The following is a 13,924-nucleotide window of genomic DNA, read 5'->3' as shown; positions in this document are numbered from 1 at the left end:
ACTACCAGCCTTTCTCCATTACATGCTGTAAGCATCTTTGTCAAAACTCAGTTGACCACGAATAGCTAGTTTATTTCCAAACTCTGTTTCACTGCTGTGCTTGTTTGACAGTATCCACCCACTGGTTTTTACATGTCGATTTTCATTCTACAAACTTACAAAATTCATTCATCATTTTCAACTGGTTTTGGATGACATCTTTAAGGTCCTCTATGCATAATACCATGTGACCGGAAAATGAAGAAAAAAACACTTATGACTTAGCTGCCCTTCCATGCTTCTTCTTTTCTAATCCCTTCTGGCTAGAACTTCCAGTGTTACATTGATAAAGGGAGGAAGTGGGCATCTTTATCTTGCCCAACAATCTCAGGGAGAAAGTTCTCAGTTTTCACCACTAAATATATACTTCCTACTGAAAACCTCTAGTTTTTTGAGTGAGTATACCTTCATGATGGTATTTCCAAGCCAAATGTATTGTTGTAATATCCAGACTATACAAGGAACAACTCAATAGCAAAAAAAAACAAACAATCTGATTTTAGAATGAACAAAGGAAATGAATAGACATTCCCCAGAAGAAATACCAGTGACAAATATACAAATGAATACAAACAAAATCTCAGCATTAGTAGTCACCAGAGAAATGAAAAGTAAAATCCCAAATGAGATGACGCTGGAAACCTATTAGACTAGCACTATGGGGAAGATGAGGGATACTATGTCCTGGCAATGCGGCAGGGGAGAGGGACCGCTTGCAAAGGCATGGTGAGATGTGAATTAATATAGCTGCTATGGAAAACTACAGACGCTCATTAGAGAAATTAAAAATAGGACCGTCAGATTCAGAAATCCTACCCCTGCATACATAACCCAAGAAAGTGAAATCTCTCTCAAAGACACATTCCTGAGGCTGGAGTGATCAGTGGTTAAGAACACTGGCTGCTCTTCCAGAGGACTTGAGTTCAATTCCCAACAACCACATGATGGTTCACAACTGTAACTCCAGTCTGGCAGGATCTGATGCCCCCACACACACTTAAGGCCACCATGGGGAATGCACACATGTGGTGCACATAGGCATACATGAAATCAGAACACCTATACTTACAAAATAAAAATAAAGGAGGAAAAAGAGATATCTCTTTGTTCCTTGCAACATCATTCATAATTTTCAACACAAAGAACCAACCTAAGGATGAAAAGAGGCTAGTCCCAAAAATATGCAATAGAATGTGATTTGGCCTTCAAAAGGGAATTTCTGTCATTATGTAATTGCATGGATAAATCTAAGAGTTATCATGCTAAGTCAGTGATTCTCAACCTGTGGGTAATGGCAACTTGGAAGTGGGGGACAAATGACCCTTTCACAGGAGTTGCCTAAGACCATCTGTATGTCAGATATGTACACTATGATTCATAACAGTAGCAAAATTACAGCTATTAAGTAACAACAGAAATAATTTTATGCGTAGGGGTCACCCCAACATAAGGAACTGTATTAGGGGATCACAGCATTAAGAAGGTTGACAGTCACTGTGCTAAGTGACATATGCCAGGTACATAAGTCAAATACTGAGTGACCTCATTAATACGTTGAATCAAAAACAGTTGAGGTCATAGAGACAGCAACCATAGAGTTTACCAGAGGCTGGGAGGGACTGAGGAGAAACTGGTCAAGAACATACAATTTCAGCTCAACTGTAACACATTCAGGCAATCTACCGCAGCCAGCAATGACTACAGCTAATCACATAATTATCCTTGAAATTCCTCAGAGAGATGTTAAATGCTCTCTGCAATAATAAAATAATGGTAATTATGTAAAATAATGTGTATGTTAAATAGCTCAGTGTAGTCATTCCATGATGGATGTACATAGCAAAATACCCACTGTACACTATAATTATACACAATTTTTCTCTAATAAGTAAATAATATATTATTAGTCTTTCTATACATATAAAATTCTAAACAATGTAAAAACTTCACCTCATGGTAGGGGTGGGGTGATGGATTCCATTTCAAAGCTGGTGAGCCCTGGGAATAACAAATTCTTCTATGCTACCCCATTTAACGGCGCCAATTTAGAGTCGTGCACTTTGTTAGACTGTGGAAATGGATTCTGTAAATAATTTTCCTCACTACTGTTGTTTTAAAGGTCAATACCCACAATTTAAAATCGTTTTAAAATTCCATAATAATGTCATCCATACATTCAGTGATGCTGAAAAACATGGCCCAAAATCAATACCTTTTGAGCTACGACCAAAACACACTGTGTTGTTAATGTGAGCAGGGACATGGAGCTAGCAAAGCAAATGCTAGGAACAGACAGACACAGCCCCAAAGCAAGAGGTGATGGTTGAAGATGGGGGAGCCAGGAGACACCCAAACACCCTTCCCCCTCTTTTATCTTCTTTCTTTGAAGAAAACAGGACCAGAATGATGTGCACCATGGATTTGGGGAGCCCCTCAAAACAGCAAGCGCCACTGTCACCTTAAATTTCCACCTTGATACAAAGACTGCAGCCAAGAAGAAGCATTCTCCAGTGACCAAACTTCCTTCGAGTGTTTTACCCATAACTTTCTAGTCAAGAGAAAAATGGGAAAATATCGACACATTTAAGCCAGAGTACAAACTTAACAGTTCTCTGTCTTCCATTAAAAGACAATGCTGTCAAATCCATCACTTAAAAAGATATTTGTGAAAACTTTGTCAATAATTCTAGGGTGGGACATACCTGCAGAAAACCTCAGCCTAATTTTGCAATCCTAGAGAGCCCATGGTAACAATACAAAGATGTATCAGGCTTCTGGTCTCCACGTAGTGGGAGGGGGCAGATTGCATAGCAACCAGTGCTCTAACTTGCTTTCTGAATCACCTAAAGAAAACCAAGACTGGTGTTATTTCAAACAATTCAAACAATCAACATAATATAAAATGTTGCTGAGTCTAAATAAAAAGTATTTGAAGGCCTGCTGTGTACAAAACAATAAGCCACATTTAAGCCTGAAATGTGTGCCAAAGGAACCTTATGATACCCAATTCAACAAACTGTCATAAACTCTGATTGAAGCACACTGCTGATAATAGTCACTTCCTTCAACCATTTACACATTGTTATTCAGTACGAGTTTCCAAACCATTGTTAGTTATTAAAAATGGCCTACAAGGACAGGCAGGATGACACAGGCCTCTAGCCCCAGAACTTGGGAGATGGGTTATGACAAGTTCAAAACCAGCCTTGGCTACAAAATAAGCTTGAGAACAGATTGGACTACATGAGACTCTATCTAAAATAATAAATAATATTAATAAAAACCTCCAAGAGGCAACTTTGATAAAATTCTTATATCACTTTCCTCTTTATTTTGGAACTTTGCTATGGTAGAATTAATTTTACATTTATCTTCATAGCCTACTCCACAGTTGCTTTTTGTTTTGATTTTTATCACTTTTCTTCATTGTTAGCTGTTCTCTACGGGTAAGTGATTTTACAAATAACTGTGAGACCCAAATAAACTCAGTAAATTCCTAAGAAAGGTTTGGGTTTCCCAAATGAATCACAATAATCCTTTCCTATTCTCAACTAATACATCATGGCCTATGCAAGCCTTAAGAATTATACATTACAAACACCACCTCTTTCTATTTTATTTTTGAGACAAGATCTCACTGTGCACCTCGCCTGGCCTATAACTTGCTAAATAGGACAATCTGGTATTCAACTCACAAATCCATATCCTACTGCTTTTGCCTTCTGAGTGCTGGGATTAAGGCACAATGCCTCCACAGCAAGCATTTTTTTTTTTTGAGAAGGTATCTCGTGGTGATTTAAATGAGAATGCGCTCCCCACCCTGGCTCATAGATTTAAATGCTTGGTCACCAGGGAGTAGCACTATTTGAAAGAATTAGGAGGTGTGGCCTCATCAGAGGAGTCTGAGGTTTCAAAAGCACATGCCAAGCCAGGAGTCTCTCACTTAGTCAGGGGACCCAGATGTAAAACTGGTCTATTTCTCCAGCACCAGGTCTGCCTATGTGCCACCATGCTTCCTGCCATGATAGTGGACTAAACCTCTGAACCTGCAATCAAGTCCTCAATTAAATGCTTTCTTTTATAAGAGTTCCCATGGTCATGGTGTCCCTTCACAGCAGAACACTAACCCAGACAGGTCTCTAACCCAGTTTGTCTTCTGTAGGAGGCGAGGCTAAGAGCTAGCTTGTGGTTAGTAGAGCATGAGCATTAATAACTTCCCTATGAGCCAACCGAAATCTGCTGTGAAGCCTGGAAACAGATGACATCATGAGACCTGGGCCAATGAGAGAGATACAACACAGCATTGCAGATTAGCACCACCCCTGAGTCCCAGGAGAGGGTATAAGAGGCCTGCCCATACCCTCAATAAAGGAGTTGGCTTTTGCGTTTTACCTGGCTCCCTGAGTCTGGGCCATTCTTGCCCCATCCCACAGGAGACTACCCACTTGGACTCGTCCTTTGTAACACCTGGCCGTCCAATGTGGGGCTCCCATGATGGCATGGGCTTCAATTCCCCTTAGATCAGGGCATATTTTTGTCTTGTTTTTGTTTTGTTTTGAGACAGGGTTTCTCGAGTTCCAGGCTGTCCTAGAACTTGCTCTGTAGATCAGGCTGGCCTTGAACTTACAGAGGCCGGCCTATCTCTGCCTTCTGAGTGCTGGGATTAAAGGTGTATGCCACCATTGCCTGACTTCAGGGTGTATTTTTAAATTTTGCTTTAGTTTCACTGCTGACACCCTAGCAATTGGTCCAGAACTCCCTTCCTATAGATTATTTGGTAAATTGGCTCCTACACGTTTCATGGCCTTCACCCCCTCCTTTAGGTAAGCAAGGGGAGGCCCTCTTCTCTTTCTTCATCTGTCTGTACATCAGTTAGGGAGGCATACATCTTGTTTTTTATTTGCCCATGCCACCTCCCAGAAGGTAGAACATAGAACAGTTCCTGATAGTTGCTCTTAGTCCAGAGACACCATATAGGCGTACAGCCATGGCTAACAAACTGCAGAATTAATCCCCGACTAAGCACAAGACTCTTAGGTCTGAACACTTTTGTCCTTTTTGTCCATCTGTATTTATCTTTGTCTAAACCTAAAGGAAGCCTAGCATCCCAGCATAAGGAGCCCCAGATAAGAGCCCTTAAGTCACTCCTTGTAACCAGCAACCTGAAAGTTAGGTCTACTGAACTGAGGGACTTCTGGAGTTAGTCAGCAATTCTGGCAGCATTGATCTCCTCAGAGAGCATGTGGGAACCAAACTTATGAGTGAGGATTCTTTTCCTTGCTAGGAAGTGCAAGGTGAACTTGGGGGTTATTACCCACCCTGCCAACCCCTCTTTAATGCCTACTCTATTCACTGACTCCCCTACTCCTTTAAACTCCTGTTGGGGGCGCTCTAGCCTTGCCAGTTAGAAGGAGACCTTCCAATTCAAAAATTTTCTGGACCCTGCTCTTATTTCCTCATTCCCCTCATGATGACTGTTTACCTAAATGAAAAACCAGTTAAAGGACTGATAAACATGGATGTGGATGTCACCATCCTCACGGATCGAGGCCATTCCCTTCCTCCATTGGAAGTTTTGGCCTGGCCCCTACATAAGTGGAGTGGGCAGCCAGAAAGACTTATAGAATACTGCTCAGTTTGTCCACTGGAAGAACCTAGATGATAATCGGGGTCCTTCTCTCCCATAGGACCCAAGGCACCTCATAATCTTTGGGGTAGAGATATTCTAGAAGACATGAGCGTGGCTTTGACCACAGACCATGGGGCATTCTTTGATGAAATCATGATCCACAATAAACTGGGCTTTTCAGGGTTCCCCTCCCCCACTGATCACCCAGAGGCACACCCCCAACTTTAAAGGTTTATGCCCACCACAAGCCCTCAGAGATTGAGTCCCTAACCCTAATGCCCTGTCTCAACTCTCCGATAATGACATCTGAATAGAGCAGTGGCCTATAATAAAACCCAAATTAACAGCCTTAAAAGAACTAGTCAATGAACAACTCGGACTAGGACACCTAGAACCTTCCACCAACAGATACAATACCCCCATATTTGTCATCTACAAGAGATGCATCCATTACTCTAGGACCTGCAAGCTGTTAATGAACAAATGAAAAAACAGGTACCATACAACCTGGCCTGCCCCATCCCAATGCCATCCCCCTTCTCACCATATCTTTATCTTACACATCAAGGACTGTTTTTTTTTTTCAGATCCCATTGGCACCAGCAGATAAATGCCACTTTGCCTTCACTTCACAGTCTGGGAGCCTACCATGCAGCAACCTAGCCAAAGATACCAATGGATGATCTTGCCCCAAGGATGAAAACTAGTCCTACTATCTGCCAGCTCTGTTTCCCAGGCATTTCACAATGTTCTTAAGGATATCCTTCTGGACCATTACATGGATGGCATCCTCCTGGTACATCTTCACACTCAATATCTAAAAAGGGTATCCTTGACACTGCTAGAAGATTTTATGGCCCTCAATCTCCAGGCAGCCCCTGAAAAGCTACAGTCTTTTTCTCCCTAGGCTTTTCTAGAATTCTCCACAGCTCAATAATTAGGTCCTTTGTCTTTCATCCTGATGTCCAAGGACCAATATACCTTGGCAGAACTCCAACAATTCTGCAGCTCTACTAATTGGTTTAAGCCATTTTTGCCGATTCTGGAGAAAGAGATGCATTCCTTGTTTTCTCTTCTTGAGGGCCCTACCTGCCCCGTAGCAAAGATCAGACTCACACAAAAAGACAAAGACCTCCTTTGTAGGGTGGCCTCCCCCTAACTGTCACCTCCTTAGGCCACTCCTGGCAATCATGCTTTGGATTACCACAGGTATTTTGAGAGTCTTTTGGTAATCAGGCCCATTAATGTGGATACACAAAGCATTCTCAGACCTACGAAAAATTACCTCAAAATGTGAAATGTCCTTCTGCCTCACCCTTAAAGCATGGGTGCTGGCCCAAAGGACTTATGGTTGGGAGCCAGACAAAACTTCCCATTTCCCTGTGGCATTCTCAGCCCCTATTGACAGACTATCAGCTTCCAAGCAAGAATCATGGGCTTCCCTGGGATGCTGGATAACCACCTACCCCAAGATAAAACACTTGCCTCACTGTCTCTACTCCCCTTGGAAGTCAGGCCCCACAGTGCTCTTCCATCTTCTCCTATTCTGAAAATACCCTGTCAGTCTTAGATGCCAACAAAAATAGGTTCAGGGACTTAATTCAGTATCTGGGAGTGAAATACCTGACCCACATATTGTCCAACCCTTGCTCTGTACAACTGGAAGAACTGCTAGGTACCCTGAAGGTCCTCATGGAATGTTAGTCTGAGTATGTCAATGTTTTCTCTGACAGACAGTATGTGGTCCGGGCCATTCGTGCTCTGTCCTTTTCCCAAGGGCAAGCCTTTAATCTCAGCACTCAGGGAGGCAGAGGCAGGTGGATCGCTATGAGCTCAAAGCCAGCCTTGTCTATAAAGCAATTTCCAGGACAGGCTCCAAAGCTACAGAGAAACCCTGTCTCAAAAAATAGGAAAAAAAAAGATAAAAGAATGAATAAACACATTATGTGACCATGCTGTCCATAAAAGATACACAGAGCCTACCCTGGTATATTTCTCACATCCAGTCACACACTAGACTCCCAGGCATTCTGACCAAAGGCAATGCTTAAATTGACACCATGATTATAACGCTAACTTTAACCTCCTTGAACAAGCAAGAGCACTTTACCAACAATTCCTGTTCTCCCACCCCCAGAGCCTACACAAGCTCCTTTCAGAACTTGCCAGTTCTCAATATAAACAGTTATATCCTGAGCTCCCCATGCTCCTCTTGTGCCTCTGGGCCCCCTCTTTTAGGGGGCATGAACTCCCAAGGGCTCCGGACCAATGCAATCTGGCAAATGAATGTCACTCGCCACCCTCCCCCATTTGGTAGTCTCCACTATGTTCATGTCATGATAGATACCTGCTCCTCCATGTATGCTGTGGCCCTCTCAGGGGAAAAAGTCTCCCATGTTATTAAGGTCCTTGAATCGGCCATGCTGGTCATGGGGGTGCCATGGGCCATAAAGACTGATAATGGCCCTGATTATGGTTCCCAGCAACTCAACAAGTTCCTCTGATCCTGGAGGATAAGCCATACCTTTGGCATACCCTACAAGCCAGGCCGTTGTGGGGAGAACCCATAGAACTCTCAAGGATATCCTAGCAAAACTGCTTTGCCTGAGACCACATTCCCCACCATTTGTCCCTGCTGACTCCTGAGGTTTTAATATATGAAAGTTCACACATGAAGGAGAATTTGTAGGCTCTAACCTCAGGTTTCATGGCCACACAGCCAGCATGGGCAGAAGCAGAATCATTCCTCTCGCCAACTGGACTCTATCAGCACCTACCTCACATGCCCACTGCAGCTGTGACTTTTCACATGTATCACCTTTCCCTGTCCTTTGGCCTCTGAACTTGTTTTCCTTAGCAATCAACAGACTGAAGCATTACTTCCGCCTCTGTTTCAGTATTACCATTGGAATAACCAGACATGAGACCAAACGAGTCCTACATACTTTCTAAAGATTTCCGTTTCTGAAAAAAGTCTATTCATCCATAGACCAAAAATAGCTCTACTCAAGCCCATGGAACCAAACCACCGTAAGATGAATTTGTGAACCAAAATACATCTTTTTTTCCTATTTTGCAGGGATATGGAGGAAAGGCCATAGGCTAATATCCAATAAAATAAATACAGCTTTTTTATTTAAATAGTAGAAAATTATTAATTTAAAAAGAGAAACTATTTTCTTTAATCCTATTGTTTCCTTTAGCTGGTAATCACCATTTAAAAAACTACACACACACACACACACACACACACACATACACACATACACACACCTGTTTATGGTGACAAATAAATAAATAGATAGATAAAAAGCACCCTTTGGCAGTTCATAGCTTATAAAACAACAGGAAAACATGAAACAAGTTTCAAGTGTAGACTGTGATATATGATCTTGAAAAAATTGGCCTTGTAAATGTCACTGCCATGACCATGAAGTGGTAATAAAATACGAAAGTTAAATGAAAGAATTAATGTAAAGCATTGAACACTCAGAAGAGGACTGGGGGGGGGCTCCTAAGCCTTCATACTCTTGTTAGCCAGAGTTAATGCTCACCCTGGTTTCTCCCCATGGGCCTCAATGGCCCCCTCCCTAACTGGGAGAATGATATATAGATGACTGGGAGGTATATTTAGAAAGGAGAAACTAAACCCTGGACACTTAGCCTCTGGAAAGCTCTCAAGATCTACCTGCCTAAGATCCATCCAATTCCACCACTGTTTAGGACACCTGAGGAATATCCTCCCAGCTGCACCTGATAGGATGCCCAACTAAATCAAGTCCCCCTTGCCAAAGATGCAAAGCCACATTATCTAATGGCTGTTAACAACATGGACAGTAACTTCAGTTTTCTGCCTGAATGGCTGTGAGGTTGTCCACTGGCTTTAAATTCAGTCACCAGTAAAAGGAGGTTTTATTTATTGTGCTCGCACAACCCCAACAGAAAGTGTACAGCACTGATGGATAGTGCTGTTATCATTATTCTCAGCCTGGTCTTTGTCCACACATCCTTCCTGACATGTCCATTTGGGTTAGCTAATAGGCATCCAGATGCATTACATCCCAAAATCAAAGCCCGAGTTTCCACTTCTATTCTCAAAACACACATATAAAGAGGAGAGAAAGGGGGAGGGGTGTTGTAGGAAGGCCACTTGTTGGTTCCTGGCTGCTCAGTAGCTCAGACCCGAGATAATCACACAGAAACCATATTATTTAAATCACTGCTTGGCCCATTAGCTCTAGCCTCTTATTTGCTAACTCTTACATGTTAATTTAACCTATCTCCATTAATCAGTGTATCACCACGAGGTCGTGGCCTACCAATAAAGTTTCAGCATGTCTGTCTCCAGTGGCACCTCTATGGCTTCTCCTTAACTACTCCTTCTTTCTCCCAGCATTCAGTTTATTTTTCCCTGCTTACCTCTAGTCCCTGCACAGGCCCAAGTTAGTTTTATTATTAACCAATGGTAGTCACAGCATACAGAGGGGAATCCCACATCAGAGGGGGGAAAAGAAAAGGGGAAGAAAGGAGGGGAGTGGAGATGGGAAGAGAGCAGAGGAAAGGAAAGGAGAGGAGAGGAGGGGAGGGAAGGAGAGGGATGAGGAGAGGAGAAGAGAAGAGAGGAGAGGAGATTTTCTCCCATATACCTCCCTATTTCAGACACAACAGTCCTTTCTTTTATGGATGCTCAAACAAGATTACTTATATCCCTTCTTTCTCTTACAGTCTACTTCCATCTGTCAAACAAAACTACTACCAACTCAATCCCCACAACACTGTTTAGCTCTTACTTCATCTATTGCTACTTCCATGTCCAAGCCATCCTGTTGCTCTCCCTGCTAATTCTCCCCAAGCCAGTCTCTTGCCACCCACTGGAGAAGGCAAAACACCTCGGGGTGGGATGTAGCGTCGGCACCCTTAACCTTCACATTCCCCCTTACCACCTCTTTTCTTCCCTTCTCCCTAGAGTCTGAAGAGGCTACTATCTGGAATTCATCTTCTGGCATCCTCAGAACTTCATACAAATGACCTCTGCTTGGCAAGGCCTTCCTTGGTGAGCTTATTTGAAAAGACTGCTTCTCCAAACCCATCCTAGACCACCAAGCCTTGGTTTGGTTGTTTTTCTTCTTACTCTACCTGAAGTTCCTTTTTGTGTCTATTCACTCTCTCTCCACTGAGAACAGTGCCAGATATACAGCCAGTATTTGACTCTTTGTTGAATGGGTAGATTGATGAGGTACAAGTAAACCATAGAAATAAATGCTTTTCTTCCCTTCTGGCAGGCTTCTAAGAAGCATGATGACTAATAATGAAAATATAAACCTCAGAACTGTGTAGTTACATTATCTCCACTTGACATAGACTGGGCAAGTTAGCTGCTCCACTAGAACAGAAAAACAGCGTGATGTGAAGTCACTACAAAGCACAGACGCCATGTAACAGTCTCACCTGGGTACCAAGATAAGCAGCTTATGACATAATTATGTCACTAGGGGGCAAGAGTGCTTAGAAATGCTAAAGAAATCTACCTGACTGCTCAGGTTACCTGTTGCTGCAGGTGCTGCCTCTGAGCATCATCTCGGTCAAAGCCAGCTTCCACCATCCTGCAACATCAGCACCTCAGGAAATTTCACTACAGGCCTGCCATCCCGACCTCTATTCAGAATTGGTTGTGATGCTTTCAACACAGCCACTGAATTGACCTTTCACTTGGTATCAGAAGATGTCCATCCAAATCACAGCTCACTTTCTCTCATCGTGAGGGAGTTTTACCAAGAATTCTGAGGATTGCCTTTTATAATCTGCATCAAATGTTCTAAATAAGAAGCTACAGAGAAAAAAGAAGGGCACACATGCATACATACACACACACATAACTAACCACTCATTTCCTGTGGTTAATAGAATGCAAATTGACTGATAATTGTGTTTAGGAATATTTCTCCATTACACCACAGGGGTTGTGTCATGGGTGCTCGCTATAGGCATTGTCCCTATTCCACAGACCACCAGGATGGCACTGTCCCTATTCCACAGACCACCAGTGATGTGGGAATGTCATATATCAATCTGTTGATTTCATTGGTTAAGCAATAAAGAAACTGCTAGGCCCATTTGATAGGCCCACCCTTAGGTGGGTGGAGTAAACAGAACAGAAGGCTGGGAGAAAGAAGCTGAGTTGAGGAGTCGCCATGATTCTTCCACTCCAGGCAGATGCAGGTTAAGATCATTCCTGGTAAGCCAGCTCGTGGGCTATATAGATTATAAGAAATGGGCTAGTCCAGGTGCGAGAGTTAGCCAAGAAAAGGCTAGATATAATGGGCCAAGCGGTATTTAAAAGAATACAGTTTCCGTGTAATTATTTCGGGTAATGCTAGCCGTGCGGGCAGCGGGGTGCTGGGGACACAGCCCCGCCGCACCTATTTCAACAGGGTGCTGGGGACGCAGCCCCGCCGCACCTATTTCAACACACCAGGATGTCACTGTCCTTATTCCACAAACCACCAGGATGGTTTGGCAAACTATGACTATTTTCAATTCTGGGAAGGCTCAAAGTAACTAGGAAGGAATCCTTTGAGTCAAACATTTGGATCCCTGCAAATGGGCTTCTCAAACATGTCAATAAACTGCTGAGTGTGGAGAAGCTTGTGTGTAGAGAAGCCTGGGTTCAAGACTTTGTATAACTGGATGTCTTTGTTGAAGGAGCAGCGGGTTGTGTTCCACCGCCCGGCTCCCAGCCACCTGGCTAGCTTATGCCCCAAATAACAACACACAAACTGTATTCTTTTAAACACTGCTTGGCCCATTAGCTCTAGCCTCTTACTGGCTAACTCTCACATCTTGATTAACCCATATCTAATAATCTGTGTAGCACCACAAAGTGGTGGCTTACCAGGAAGATTCTAGTGTATGTCCATCTTGGGCTGGAGCTTCATCACATCTGACTCAGAGAGGAGAAGCATGGCGATTGCCTCACTTCCTCCCAGCATTCTGTTCTGTTTACTCCATCTACCTAATTTTTCTGACCTATCAGACCAAGCAGTTTTTTTTATTGATTAACCCATGAAACAACAGATTGACAAATGACTTTCCCATATCATGTCTTGTTGATTGTATGCTTTGCTTCTCGAATCTTGTCATATAAAATCACTGGCATCAAAAATGAAATACCTCCTTGGACTTCTCACAGGTCAGGGAACCCTGATTGTTCTTTGAGCTGATGAGGGAGGGCGACTTGATCGGGGGAGGGAAATGGGAGGCGGTGGCGGGGAGGAGGCAGAAATCCTTAATAAATAAATAAATTTAATAAAAAAAAGAAAGAAAAAACAAAAATAAAATACCATGAAATGCCCATTGTACATAAGTAACCATGAACTAACCATTTGTTCAATAATTATTTATTCATATATTACCTAAGCAAATAATTATTTATTCATGCATGACACCTATGCTCAAGCTTCCACCACCAAATTTTTTTTTAATTTTACTAAGCACCTACATTCCAGGAATTCTCCAGGCAGTGTAGAGAGGACTAAGCAAAATTCTCTGGAGGCTCTAGCCTATTGACCATTCCAAAGCAAGGCTATGCCCAAAGAAAGATCTATACTGTAACAAAATACCTGATGAAAGCAACTTAAGGAAGCGAACATTTATTCTAGCTCACAGTTCAAGGGGATACAGTCCATCATGGTGGGGAGGAAATGGCAGCAGGCAATGACATCAGGGAAATATGAGCAGAAGCTCTGCTGGTCAAACGCACCAACAGTAAGCAGAGAGAAATGAATGCTCACGTTCAGCTGACTTTCTGTTTCTTAAGCACTCCAGGACCCCTGGTCATGGAATGGACCCACACAGAGTTGGTATTCCACCTTAATTCATCTAAATTAGAAATATCCCTCACAGGTATTCCCAGAGATATGTCTCCAGGATAATTCTGGATCCTGTCAAGTTAACAGTCAACTCTGTTACCATATAGTCTGCCTTGTGTGAAAAAGAAAACACTCCAATTGCAGCTCTGAGGTCAACGTTCCTGACTCTGCCACCAGAGTGTGTGTCTCTTAGAAGGTCTTCAGCCATCTAAATCTTCAGTCTTGGGTATTACACAAGAACGCAAACAAACACAGAAATAAAGCAAGCCACCTGTCACATGGAAAGTGCTGAGTACCTGAAGAACAGTGATGACATTCACCGTGGTCACATAACCTCCAGGAATCAGCAAATTATAATCAACAACAACAACAAAAAAAAGATGTCTGG

The 13,924-nt window shown here is 42.7% G+C and overlaps 1 protein-coding gene across 1 annotated transcript in view; it reads right to left on the bottom strand.

The window, feature by feature from the left end:
• The window catches only part of Tafa4 (TAFA chemokine like family member 4), a 212,181-nt gene that overhangs the window by 101,199 nt on the left and 97,058 nt on the right, over nucleotides 1–13,924 (bottom strand). The gene's annotated exons all lie outside the window — the stretch shown is intronic.

The sequence above is a fragment of the Microtus pennsylvanicus genome, chromosome 8 (genome assembly GCF_037038515.1).
Source record: "Microtus pennsylvanicus isolate mMicPen1 chromosome 8, mMicPen1.hap1, whole genome shotgun sequence".
NCBI lineage: Eukaryota > Metazoa > Chordata > Mammalia > Rodentia > Cricetidae > Microtus > Microtus pennsylvanicus.
The sequence above is the reverse complement of the archived record's forward strand: the minus strand, read 5'-3'. Positions and strand labels throughout refer to the sequence as shown.